General features: G+C 44.2%; 1 non-coding gene across 1 annotated transcript; it reads right to left on the reverse strand.

The window, feature by feature from the left end:
• Positions 1–245: 245 nt before the first annotated feature.
• Positions 246–362, reverse strand: LOC138252471 (small nucleolar RNA SNORA64/SNORA10 family). Its single transcript, XR_011195216.1, has one exon. It is a non-coding gene; the product is annotated as a small nucleolar RNA SNORA64/SNORA10 family (small nucleolar RNA).
• Positions 363–13,689: the final 13,327 nt, after the last annotated feature.

Here is a 13,689-nt window from a genome sequence, read left to right on the forward strand (position 1 = left end):
TTTTCATATTTGTTTTTTACTTCTTTACGGGCGATCTAGGACTGCTGAGGAGCCTCAAGGATCCCCCCATGGTCCCTGACTGCTTAACTTAATTTATTGGATACTATGCCCTTTCTGGGCTTTCTGGGACCACCCGCGAAGTCCACAGGCCTCCCCCATGGTCCCACCTGATTTTAATTTTTTTAATTTATTTATAGCCCTTCACAAGCTCTCTGGGATCGTGGGGGTAGCTTCAAGGCCTCCCCCGTTATCCCACTGCTCCAGCAACCAAAGAGCTGCTTTAAGTAGCAGCTCCCTGGTTGCTGAAGCAAAGCTTTCATCTCTATCCCTGCATGTATATTTGCATGCAGAGAACAGAGATGAAAGCTCTGCTTTTTGACAGCGGGACCTGTTTGACAGGTCCCGCTGTCACAAAGCGGAGTGTTTGCTGTCAAAGCTGCAGCCAAGCCACAGGGTCATAGCAAGAGCATAGTAAGAGTCAACTCTGGGGGATGGCAGTCCCCATGGTCATCAGTGGCACCTTAAGGCGGGCTGCGTGCCCCCCTCCAATGTGCATAGCCCCAGGGAGGTGGTGGTTCCTGGGGCTTGGGCATCGGAAACAAACCCCCTTGCTTTTACTATTTTTCCTAGGGGAGGTGGTGGTCCCTGGGTCTAGGAGGGGTCTGAAATGGAGCCCTTTTACATATTCTACTATTTGCCCTAGGGAGATGGGGGATTGCAGGAGGGCTGCAGGGCCACCCGTACCTTATTGGTTAACTGCCCTGGGGGGGTGGTGGCACCTGGGGCTGTGGCTGCCCTGGGAAGGTAGTGGCCCCTGGGGCTGTGGGGGGGCCTCTGTGTTCCCTGTACCCAATTTCTGTAATGCCCTGGGAGTGGTGGTCATATGCGCCCCCCTGCACATATGTGAATATATCGCCCCAGGGAGGTGGTGGTCTCTGGGGCTGTGGGAGAGGCCACTGCGGTCTCCCACATTACAAAGGATTTCACCCTGGGCACGGCCCCCTCACATAATTAATTAATCACCCCATGGGAAGTGGAGGTCCCCAGGACTGTGGGGGGTCAGGAGCTCCCTCCCCCCTCATTAAAAACAAAACACTGCCCTTGGGACCTGGCAAACACTGGGGCTTATTTAAAAACATGCTCAGGAGCCCACACTTGATTGCTTTTTGTAATTTTTACCATGGATTCACGACCCTGCCATTATTTTTCAGTATACATTTTAAAAAAATGCTTTTGAACCCTGGGGGTCCCTTGGGGCCCCAGCACCAGAGCTAAGGAAGTCAGGGTGTTTCTCCCCTAGACCCTTGTCTTTATTTTTTACCTTTTTTCTGGGACTCAGCATCAGCGGGGTCCCAAGATGGCTGCCAACACTTCCTTGTTGAAGTGTTGGCAGCCAATCCGATCTCGTCATGAGATCGGGAGGGGCTGCAAATCCTTCCTGTCCCTATATATACAAATTTGGATTTCCTTACATTTCTGAAAAGATACTGATGGATTTATACAAAATAACAAAATTGGTTCTTTTTAGACCAAGAGGTACCCTTCTGCCAAATTTGGTGTAATTCTGTTCGGTGGTTTCAGCGCTATCACTGTTCAATTTTTCCTTTTGAAATTAACATTGAAAACGCTCTAAATTTCACCCCCCCTTTATCTCAGGCCCTGCTTGACAGATCACCCTGAACATTTCCCAGACAGAAGCTCATGTGACTGTCAAATTTTTTAGGACATTTTCAGGAAAATTTGTCAAGCGGCACCAAAGATATAGGCAAGTAAAAAATAGCTTTTTCTATAGAAGCTAGAACCTAGCGTCACTAGCTAATATATATATATATATATAGTCACTTAAAAAAAACAAAGGGTACAGGGACGTTATAGTCAGGCTCAGATTTTAACTGTACCAAACCATAGAAATTCACCAGTTATAGTTAATGTTATCTCAAGTAACTATGGGCCTGATTACAACTTTGGAGGAGGTGTTAATCCGTCCCAAAAGTGACGGTAAAGGGACGGATATACCACCAGCCGTATTACGAGTCCATTATATCCTATGGAACTTGTAATACGGCTGGTGGTATATCCGTCACATTTGGGACGGATTAACACCTCCTCCAAAGTTGTAATCAAGCCATATAACTCATGCCCTAAGATAACTATAACTTGCGCCCCCCCATGCAGTTTTTTCATCAAATATTTAGCTGCAAATATTACATTGATATTATCAATGATGTTATGAATGATGCCATTTTTGTGGGATAATTGGCAGTGCACCCCAGTGCATAGTTGGCTTCTGAAGGGGGGCCGCGAGGCCCCACCTACAAACTTTAATTTAGCCCCCTGGAGGTGGTGGTCCTCGGTGCTAGGGGTCAGCAACTGACCCCCTTAATTATTTAAATTCAGCCCCAGGGAAGTGGCGGTCTCCAGGGCCTGCAGGAGAGGGACAAGGGCCCCCCTGCATTTTTTTGCATAGCTGGTTCCGGTAGTTTGGCGGGAATTTGACAGTTCCCGCCGATTTATAGCAAACACTCCAGTTGCAGCAAGTGAGAGCTGTCAAACTTCTCTTGCTTGCTAGAAGAGGAAGTTTCATCTGTTTCGGGAGACAGATTAAAACATTGCTACCACAAGCAGGTAGCTGCTGTGTACAGCAGCTCTCTGCTTTAAGGAGCAATGCTGGCTCCCGCAGGAGCCAGGAGACCGTGGGACTGTGGAGGCTTTCAGGCTCACCCAGTGGACCCGAAGAAGAAAGGGAGAAGCAGATGGCAAGAAAGGGACAGAGAGGCACAAAACAGAGGAAAGAAATGGACAGAGAGGCACAAAACAGAGGGGAAGAAAGGAGGAGAAAGGCAGAAACAGAGGGAAGAACTGAGGAGAAAGACACAAACAGAGGGCAAGAATTAAGAAGAAAATGGACAGGGAGTCAGAGGTCAAGAAATGGACAGAGGGACACAAACAGAGGGCAAGAAACAAGCAGAAAGTGGGGAAGGAAGCCACAGAGGAAAGAAACACACAGGAAGACAGAAACAGAGGACAAGAAATGAGCAGACAGGCAGGAACAGAGAGCAAGAAATAATCAGAAACTGGGCATAAAGGCAAAAACAGAGGGCTAGAAATGGGCAGAAAGCTGCAAACAGAGGGAATAGACGAGCAGAAAGTAGCAAACGGAGGGCAGAAAAATGGTCACTAAGGCACAGGTCAATAAACCGACAGAGAGGCACAAACAGAGTGCAAAAAACAAGCAGAAAATGGGCTGTGAGACAGAAACAGAGATAAGAAAGTAGCAGAAAGGCAGAAACAGAGGGTAAGATACAAGCAGAAAGGCAGAAACATGGAGCAAGAAACGATCAGAAAACAGACAGAGAGGCACAAACAGAGTGGAAGAAACAAGCAGAAAATGGACTGAGAGACAGAAACAGAGATAAGAAACTAGCAGAAAGGCAGAAACAAAGGGCAAGATACTAGCAGTAAGGCAGAAACAGAGCAAGAAACGATCAGAAAACAGGCAGAGAGGCACAAACAGAGGATAAGAAAAGAACATAGAGGCACAAATAGAGGGCAAAAAAGTAGCGGAAAGGCACAAACAGAGGGCAAGAAACTACCAGAAAATGGACAGAGAGGCAGAAACAGAGAGCAAGAAATGGACAGATAGGTACAGAGGGGAGGAAATGTGCAGACAACGAGCAGTGAGGCAGTAACAGAGGAAGAAATGTGTAGAGTGGCCGAAAGAGAGGACAAGAAATAAGCAGATAACGGGCAGAGAGGAAGAAACAGAGGGCAAGAAAGGGCAGAGTCACAACCAGAGGGCAAGAAATTAGCTGATAATGGGCAGAGGGGCACAAAGGGTAAGAACTGGGCACAAAGGCAAACACAGAGTGCAATAATCAAGCAGAAACAGGCAGAGAGGTATAATCATAGGGCAAGAAATGAGCAGAAAGGCACAGACAGATGGCAAGAAATGATTAGAAAACTGACCAAGAGGCACAAACAGAGGGAACAAACAAGCAGAGAGTCACAGAGGGCAGGAAACAAGCAGAAAATGTGCAGAGAGGCAGAAACAGAGGGGAAGAAACAAGCAGAGAGGAGCAAACAGAGAGCAAGAAATGAGCAGAAAAAAGACAGAGGCACAAACAGAAGGCAGGAAACAAGCAGAGAGGCACAAACAAAGAGCAGGTAATAAGTAGAAAGCCAGAAACAGAGTGCAAGAAACAATCAGGAAATGGTCCGAGAGGCAGAAACAGAGGGCAAGGAACAGGCAGAGAGGCACAAACAGAGGACAGAAAACGAGTAGAAGATTGGCAGAGAGGCACAAACAGAGGGCAAGAAACAAGCAGAAAGCAGGCCGAGAGGAACAAGCAGAGGGCAAGAAAGGAGCAGAAAGGCAGAAACAGAGGGCAAGAAATGATCAGAAAATGAGCAGAAAAGAACAGTGATAAGAAATGAGCAGTAAGGCACAAACAGTGGGCAAGAAACAAGCAGAAAATGGGCTGAGAGGCAGAGGTCAAGAAACAGACAGAGAGGCACAAACAGTGGTCAAGAAATGAGCAGGAAATGGGCAGTGAGGCACAAAGAGATGGAAAAAACAAGCAGGAAGGCAGAAACATAGGGCAAGAAACAAGCAGACAGCCAGAAATAGAGAGCAAGAAACAAGCAGAAAATGGGCAGAGAGACCGAAAGAGAGTGCAAGAAACAGGCAACAAGGCACAAACAGATGGAAGAAACGAGCAGAAAAGCACAAACAGAGGGCAAGAAGCGAGCAGAAAACGGGCAGAGAGGAAGAAGTGAAGAAACAGACAGAGAGGCTCAAATAGAGTGAAGACACAAGCAGGAAAACAGAAACTGAGGACAAGAAATGAGCAAAAAAGCAGAAACAGAGAGCAAGAAGCAATCAAAAAACCTGCAGGAAGGCAGAAACAGAGGGCAAAAACTGGGCAGAGAGGCACAAACAGAGGGCAAGAAATGAGCAGAAAATGGGCTGAGAGGCAGAAGTAAAAAACAGACAGAGAAGCACAGACAGAGAAGCACAAACAGAGGTCAAGAAATGAGTAGAAAATGGGCAGTGAGGCACAAACAGGGGAAAGAATGAGCAGGAAGGCAGAAGCAGAGGGCAAGAAACAAGCAGAAAGGCAGAAACAGAGGGAAAGGAACAACAGAAAGACACAAACAGAGAGCAAGGCATGATCTGAAAATGGGCAAAGAGGCACAAACAGAGGACAAGAAAAGGGCGTAGAGGCACACACAGAGGGCATTAATCCAGCAGATAACGGGCACAGAGGAACAAACAAAGGGCAAGAATTGAGCAGAGAGGCAGAAACAGAGGGCAAGAAATTGGCAGAGAGGCAGAAACAGAGGGCAAGAATCAAGCTGAAAATGGGCAGAGAGGAACAAACAGGGGTCAAGAAACAGGCAGAAAGGCACAAATAGAGGGAAGAAAAAAGCAGAAAACAGGCAGAGAGGCACAAACAGAGGGAAGAAATAAGCAGAGAGGCTCAAACAGAGGACAAGAAAGAAGCAGAAAACAGGCAGAGAGGTAGAAACAGAGGGAAGAAATGAGCAGAGAGGCTCTAACAGAGGACCAGAAAGAAGCAGAAAACAGGCAGAGAGGTAGAACCAGAGGGAAGAAATGAGCAGAGAGGCTCAAACAGAGGACAAAAAAGAAGCAGAAAACAGGCAGAGAGGTAGAAACAGAGGTTATGAGATGGCAGAGAGACACAAACACAGGGTAAAAAACAAGTAGAAAGGCATAAACAGAGGGCAAGAATTGAGCAGAGAGGCAGAAACAGAGGGTAAGAATTGAGCAGAGAGGCAGAAACAGAGGGCAAGAAATTGGCAGAGAGGCACAAACAGAGGGATGAAATGAGTAGAGAGGCTCAAACAAAGGACAAGAAAGAAGCCGAAAACATGCAGAGAGGTAGAAACAGAGGTTATGAGATGGCAGAGAGGCACAAACACAGGGCAAAAAACAAGTAGAAAGGCATAAACAGAGGGCAAAAAATTATGCAGTGCTGGGTGAGTCTAGGGGGTTAGCTGCAGGTCCTGGCCTTTGGCCTGCTGGTTTGGGTGGTTATAGGGTGCTGGGTCTGGCCACTGGTGGCTAGATTAAGAGTAATGAAAATAACTTTACGGTAAATAAAATGTCGAAATTCACTGAAAAAAACAAAGGTTACAGGGACGTTATAGTTAGGAAATAGATTTTTTTTTAAAACATAGAAATTTACTGAAAAAAAACAAAGGTTTCAGAGACGTTTTAGTTAAGTTCTGAAAACCATAGAAATTCATCAGTCATAGTTAGAGTTATTTCAAGTATCTATAACTAGTGCCCTAAGGTAACTATAATTCTTGCCCCCGCCATGCACAGTTTTTTGCAGCAACTTATTGGCCCACTCACTTAAGCAGCCCTTAAAACATGTCTCAGGCCTCCCATTGCAGCCAGCGTGCAGTTTTAAACTTGCAGTTTCACCTGGCAAAATATACCTCTTGCCAGGCCTAAACCTCCCTTTGTTACATGTAACTCATCCCAAAGGTAGGCCCTAAACAGCCCATAGGGAAGAGTGCATTTTATGTAAAAGGTAGGACAAGTGTTTTTTAGTTTTACATATCGTGGTTGTGAAAAGCTTCCAAATTTGTTTTTCACTACTGTGACGCTTACTTCTCTAATAGGATAACATTGGGCTAGCTTATTGCATTCACTTAGCACTAACGTTTGATTGGGAACAGGTAAATATGTCATGTTTGTTCACAAAAGAATTTGCAATTTAAAATCATCGGTAATGGCAATGCCATATTTTAAGTCGCAATTCTGGAAATGCTACTTTTACAAAGTGGGCATTTTCTTGTCTTAACCTTTTTCTGCCTGTGTCCTGGGTCACATGACCTTAAAACTTTCTCAGGCCTCCCATTGCAGCCAGCGTGCAGTTTTAAACTTGCAGTTTCACCTGGCAAAATATACCTCTTGCCAGGCCTAAACCTCCCTTTGTTACATATAACTCATCCCAAAGGTAGGCCCTAAACAGCCCATAGGGAAGAGTGCATTGTATGTAAAAGGTAGGACAAGCGTTTTTTAGTTTTACATATCCTGGTTGTGAAAAGCTTCCAAATTTGTTTTTCACTACTGTGACGCTTACTTCTCTAATAGGATAACATTGGGCTAACTTATTGCATTCACTTAGCACTAACGTTTGATTGGGAACAGGTAAATATGTCATGTTTGTTCTCAAAAGAATTTGCAATATAAAATCATTGGTAATGGCAATGTCATATTTTAAGTCACAATTTTGGAAATGCTACTTTTACAAAGTGGGCATTTTCTTGTCTTAACCTTTTTCTGCCTGTGTCCTGGGTCACATGACTGTAAATAGTTAGCAGTTGGCCTTGGTGTATTTCCCACAGACAGTGAGGCAAAGGGGGACTAGATGTTGACAGAATGGGCTACCCTGCAAGGGTGAAAGGGGTAGTAGAGCTGCTCCCTGCCCCTCTTATATTTCAGAGGGCTACTTCCAGCACACACAAAAAAAAACTTGAAACCAGCCTGTTGTCACCATAGACCACTTGGAGCCTAGACAGGGGAAGGAATGAGATCTCCATAACCAGATGTGGGGGTCTTCTAGAAAGTCCCCCACTTCAAAGGTTGTTACTAGATAATAATATTGGAGCCTAGGACCAACTCTTCAGTTTACTCCTGGACCTATAGAGGACACCAGAAGGGCTACCCTGCTGCTTGAAGCTTGATGTGGATCTCAGAGAACTGCCCTGCAGCTTGAAGCCTGCCTTGCTGAGTGAACCCAGAACTACGAAACTGATGCCAAGGGCTTGTTGATTGGCATCCTGTGTGAACTAAAAGGTTATAACATGCTCCAAAATCCTTTACCCTTGTTCCCTGGGTCTGACTGGAGTGAGTTCTGCCCCAACTCCCACCATGTAGTGGCCAACCAGACCTGGACCCCTGAAGTGGTGCTAAGGGTGCTTCTCCAACCAAAATCTCAAATTTGGGATTTGAAAACTTTGCACAAAAAAGTGGCCTACGAATTGACAGTCGAGTGATACCTACCAGCTCACCTGTATGCCGAGGCGCATCATTGGTCTACTTGAGCTTGCAGTAGCTCCCACTATGTTCTTCTCCTCAGCAGAATATCCTGTTCAGGGGGCCCTCTCAGAGAGGGTATCGGGCCTCAGGGAGCCCTCGTGAGCTACAGTTTGCAGCTTTGTCCAGGTGGAGAGTTTTGACTTCAGGAAAAGTGACAAAGGTGCCTGATTTAGAGCTGGGTAGATTGGTTTACTCCATCACAGACGTGACGGATATCCCGTCTGCCGTATTACAATCCCATTATATCCTATGGGAATCGTAATACAGTGGACGGGATACCTGTCACATTTGTGATGGAGTGACCCCATCCACCAAGCTCTAAATCAGGTCCCAAGTCTGAACATTAAAATATTCACCACAACTTCATGCAGCCGCTCCCTGACGGATGCCCCCGGATGCTTTGCCCTTCTGAAGTTTGCCTTCTCAGGAACTTTTCATTGGAATTTCTTAGAAGTCCAAAGGTAAGCCAAGACCAATACCAATCCACCTCGTCTATATGGACTGCGCTCCATCGCTATTGAGAGTAACTTTTGTCTTTACCTTGGTTTTGCGTGACTAGATGCCGGAGTTTGGAGCATTGAGTTTGTAGACGCTATTCTTCTTTTAAAACTTTAAACATTCATAACTCTGATGCTACTGATTTTATTTCATTTATTTGAGTTTCATTTTATTAATTAAAATATACTCTGTTTTTCTAACCTGGTTTGAAGTTTTGTTGTCACTTCCTTTCTGTGTGTGTGCTTCGTACGTACTTAACACAGTGCCTCTAAGTTAAGCCTAACTGCGTTTCTGCCAGTCTACCAGCGGGTTAAGCACAGGCTAAATCAGTGACGATTGTGGTTACCCTGATAAGGATTATGGTTGTTGCTTAAGTAGGGTTTCCACCCCCACATCAAACACCCAGTTTCTTACACTGCTTCAATAAACTGTAAAGTATGGCATGTGCGTTGTTGAAATGTCACACTAAGTATTCTAGCGATGAGAAAAGGACATCATAGGCTTTAATACAAGCTTGGAAAATGGGCCACCTATGCACTAGTTAAGTAGTAACTGAGTGACATGTAGGGTTGAAACTGGCTCCCAAACACCTAGGCCCTGGTGCCATTGCACTTCCTGCACTGGTTCATGGCACACACATGGCCAGGATGCAATCAGACAGAAGAGGAAGATGTGAACTGTAAAAAACTGGAAACAATGCAGCTGGACTCGATAACATCCTGCATCCAACCAGTCTGTCCCACGGTGCTCCAATTAGGAAAATGTCCAACAAACACCTCTTTAAAGAGCACAACATCACAATGTGTGAAGTATCCACAAACCAGCTGCCTCTCCTATCACTCAACTTTGTTTGTCTTTGACCCTGTAGAGCACTTTGCTTCCTTTTTGCTAGGTTTGCGCTATAGAAATACTACATACATACATATTTACCTGTGGAACCATGTCTCTGTGAAGTACACTAAAACACTGACATTCCACTAATTTGTCAGCTTCTTTTATTTCTTTCCATGGTGAACAAGATATCACAGGAAACCAAAGTCATTACTGGCAAAAATGTTGAATTCTGCTCCACACTGCAGGAGCCATGTCTAAAATGGGGCCATGGGGGCAGCTCATGCGGCTCGGAAAGCAGCTCTAGCCAAGGGCTTACCAAGGAAAAGTCAGAGTGGGCATTAACTGCTCATGTTCTGTCTGGTCATTGCAGGATTGCAGTGCAGCGGTGATTGGTGCAGTTTTCTGCAGATGAAGTGCAGTTTGATAAGAAGATGGCTGTCAGCTGTCTACTGGCCCTGGTGAGTTATGTGTGGCCACTGAGATTTTTTTCACAGTCTTTTTTAATCTACTTTATGATATAGCAGCTTCTCAAGGGCTTGCATATCCTGCTCAGTTGGTCAGATTTGCCTTTGTTAAGTCTTTGCTTTATGAGACCAGCTGGTTGCAGGTGTCAGAGTTGGACTCATCTGGTGGTGAAGTGAGTCTGGCCACCTCAGGTGAGTGCAGTTATCTGACCTGCAGAACATCTGGTCATATGATATTTTGATTGTTCATTTCTAAATTATAATACCTGTCCATGGTAATTTGGTGTTAGTAGTATACAGTGTTTTCACTTGTTGTACATATCTATTGGTTAGCAATGGTTGCACTTTTCACATTGTATTATAAGCACCATGGGTCTCTGCATTTGTTACATACATTTCTCTTTCAGCTCGGATCCGGCAGTTCAGGGTTAACTTGTTGGCTGTCCTGGGTTTTAGCTTTCTGGTTAGACTGTACTTTATTTGTGTAGTCTCTGCGTTTATATTGCTGCCTTTTCATCTAATATTGTGAGTTAACTACTGGGACTAATCATCGTGTTTATATGTTTTTGTTTGGACATTACATCATAGTATTCAGAAAGTCGGTTTGTTATTTTCTTATATTTAGTAGCAGCAATCTTCAACTTACACATTATGGTTACTGTCTGTTGGCAATATGTTTCATCATGTTCTTGCAGCCCTGAAGAAGGTAAGCAAGCTGAAACACTTCTTGGCCATGCTGTTTGATCGGACAGATTATGTGAAGATACAGAGTGTACATCACATATTGTCTTATCTTGGTCCATCTGTATGTAAAGTATAGTGTATTGTATCTAACGGATTGAACAGGAGATGTATGTTAAATGATGATATTATCGTGTGAAGGATCATGCGTTTTTTGACACTTGTATGTTAGTCATGTTGTAATAAAGTAAAACAAGAATATAAATGCTTGTTTGGATTGTGATATATCAGAGTGCACCAGAACTGTATACTAGACTATGTTGGGTATTGTCTGGCAAATCCCACTAGTGCACTAGTATTGTCTATTGAAGCATCTCTGTCTATTCTGACTGACCACTTATCTGAAGGGTTTGTGCAAGTTCTGTATTCCACTGCTGTGGATTGTAATAATCAACTTAAAAAACCTTACATAGATGTATTTTAGAAATTAATACATGATATAAAAGATATTCTAATGTTCTCCAATATTTCAAACTCTTTTATATTTTTTATATGGTTACATTAATTATTTGTATGAAAATTTTGTGCATTTTGCCCAAGTCTTGGCCGAATCAACCTATTTGTAATTGAATCGGATGGTGACAGGATTTCAGTATCAGTTTTAGTGCCTGGTGGACGTGTGAGCTTGTGTAAGTACACAGTCCATAACCACAGTTGACCTCTACAACATGTTTGTAAGATTGGGAACATGAGGGGCGAGATTCACAAATGTAAACGTAGAACAAAAATCATATCTTAGACAAAAAGTCTAACCTTGCTAGTAGTAAAGTTAAACTTTTGGTCTAAACTTAGACCAAAGGTGTAACTTTACTTTTAGTAAAGTTAGACTTTAGGTCCAAACTTAGACTTCAGGTCTAAACTTAGACTTTTGGTCTAAGTTTACCTTTGTGAATCTGGCCGAGGTTTCTTTAGCAGGGTAAGCACAATGCAGGTGCGAGGAGGAATCAGAGATTGGGTCAGACTGGACAATTTAAATCCCTCTATGGGTAACATGACAAGCATGAGCTCTGGTACACAATACACTCAGGACTGTAGAAGAAAAGCCCTCTCTTCTTGAACAGAATGTCCCTTCTTAAGGTAAGTTCAGATGTGCACCCCTTTAAGTCTCGAGTGATGCTGGGACACAAAGCGAACCCCAGATATGGGTAGGTGCCATAGGGTTAGCATTGAGAACTGCCTCTCAGTATAAAGAAAATATGTTTAACCCAGGGGTGTGGCTATCAGTGGTGCAGCAGGCACAGTGGCAACAGAGTCCAAAGACATGTGGGGTCTTCTGACCCCTGAGGTCTGTTGTCAGAAGGCCCACATTCCTTGCTTGCAAAAGAACCCATGGCTTTCCTGCGATACCACGCACTTGGAATTTTCATTTTCATATTTGTTATTTGTTTCCAACAACTAATTTCTGTTGATACCTTTCAACGGATTATCAAGAAAACCGAAAATGCACATTGTACAACTGAAACCCCCCCCAGACTACTGTGGCAGACACCTGATACAAGTTATTTAGGCAATGAAATGGGAAAACACCTGTTCACTTACCAAAAGAAGAATCATTTAGTGCCAAAGGAGTGCAAAAACAAAGACCTACACCGGACGTGTATCCATGAGAGAGTGTAGTACTGGGTTTTTCAGAACCCAGTGGTGCCAGGGAACACACCCTAAGACTTCGAGTCCTTCCTGTTTCAGACTACAGAAACACAGAGTCTTCTTGGTGAAGTCAAAGATCTTGTTTATTGGCTGCAGCCAGTAACAGGTATCCTAGAAGTACAACACAGTGTATATTCTCAGGAGACTGCTCACCTTGCAAAGCTAACCTTCTCTTTTATACAAAATATTATGCTTTAGGCAAACATTCCTTATTTTACAGTTGACCATTCACATATTTTCACTACAAAGAAATAGCAGGGTTATGATGACAAGCCATATTTCAGTTTGTCCAGCCCTCAATCAATTACCCGGCAAGGCTCAGTACTTTCATCAGATATCGACAGACCCCCAATATAAACAGGCACCTCCTCCTTGTAAAGCAAGTCATAAAGAAAGAAACAGGGACAGGTGCGTGTAAGATTAGGCATGGTTTGTGTGTGATGAAAGGTTTTATGATGTGTTGTGCCTTGATACTAATCTCATTCGGCCACTGGGAAAGAAACTGGCCGAACAGGTTTGGCTTCAGGCAGTGGAGTCAGCTTGCCCAGGTCACAGAGGAGTCAGCAAAGATGTACGTGTCCTTCAGACTCGTTTTCGGCATTAGTCATTGGCCTATGTGAGGGCAATCACAAAATGGCTGTCGTTTAAATGGAACCCGAGGGTTCAGGACGGAAACTCTGATATTCGGGTGATTTCGTCACCCGAATATGAATACAATGCTTGTGCATACTATTCTAATCATTCTCGGTCTGCTGATACCAAAATCGTTGTGATACGACGATGTTTATAACACGGGGCCAGAATTTTCAGTACCACAGACCCTCCTTTTGCCCTTACATAGGCAATAACCCACACTCACGCTAATCTGAGTCCAGGTCTATATTCATAAAGTCGTTGAGATGTTGCTGTAGCATCATCCTATTACTTAGCTCGTCTTTTGATACAGGTTTCCTTACACACGATGTAGCACAGAGGCCACATATTGCAGGAGCACACTGTACACACAAACAGGACAGGAAAAGAATGGCTAAGATCATCCCAATGACTACCAGAGTCTTCCATCCCCAGGCGGATATCAGCTCCCAGAACCACCCCATCAATGACCAATCTCCTTTATCCACGTGAATAGATTCGGAGATCTTATGCAGTTTGGAAATGGCCTGGTAGACTGTCGGAGCGTTATCTGGGATGAAAACACAACAACTTGATTGGATCACTTTACATACCCCACCTCGGTCTGCAAGTATGACGTCTAATGCGACCCTGTTCTGAAGAGTCATAAGGTGATCCGACTGGAGCTCAGCAGTCAAATTACTAAGGGCACCGGCGGTTTCAACTACCGTGGATTCAACCACCCTTGTCAATTGCCTTATGTTCCTGCTGTTAACCATAGGACCCCAAAACGGCAGAAAACCCTTTACGAAATCTCCA

The sequence above is a fragment of the Pleurodeles waltl genome, chromosome 8 (genome assembly GCF_031143425.1).
Source record: "Pleurodeles waltl isolate 20211129_DDA chromosome 8, aPleWal1.hap1.20221129, whole genome shotgun sequence".
NCBI classification, from domain to species: Eukaryota; Metazoa; Chordata; class Amphibia; order Caudata; family Salamandridae; genus Pleurodeles; species Pleurodeles waltl.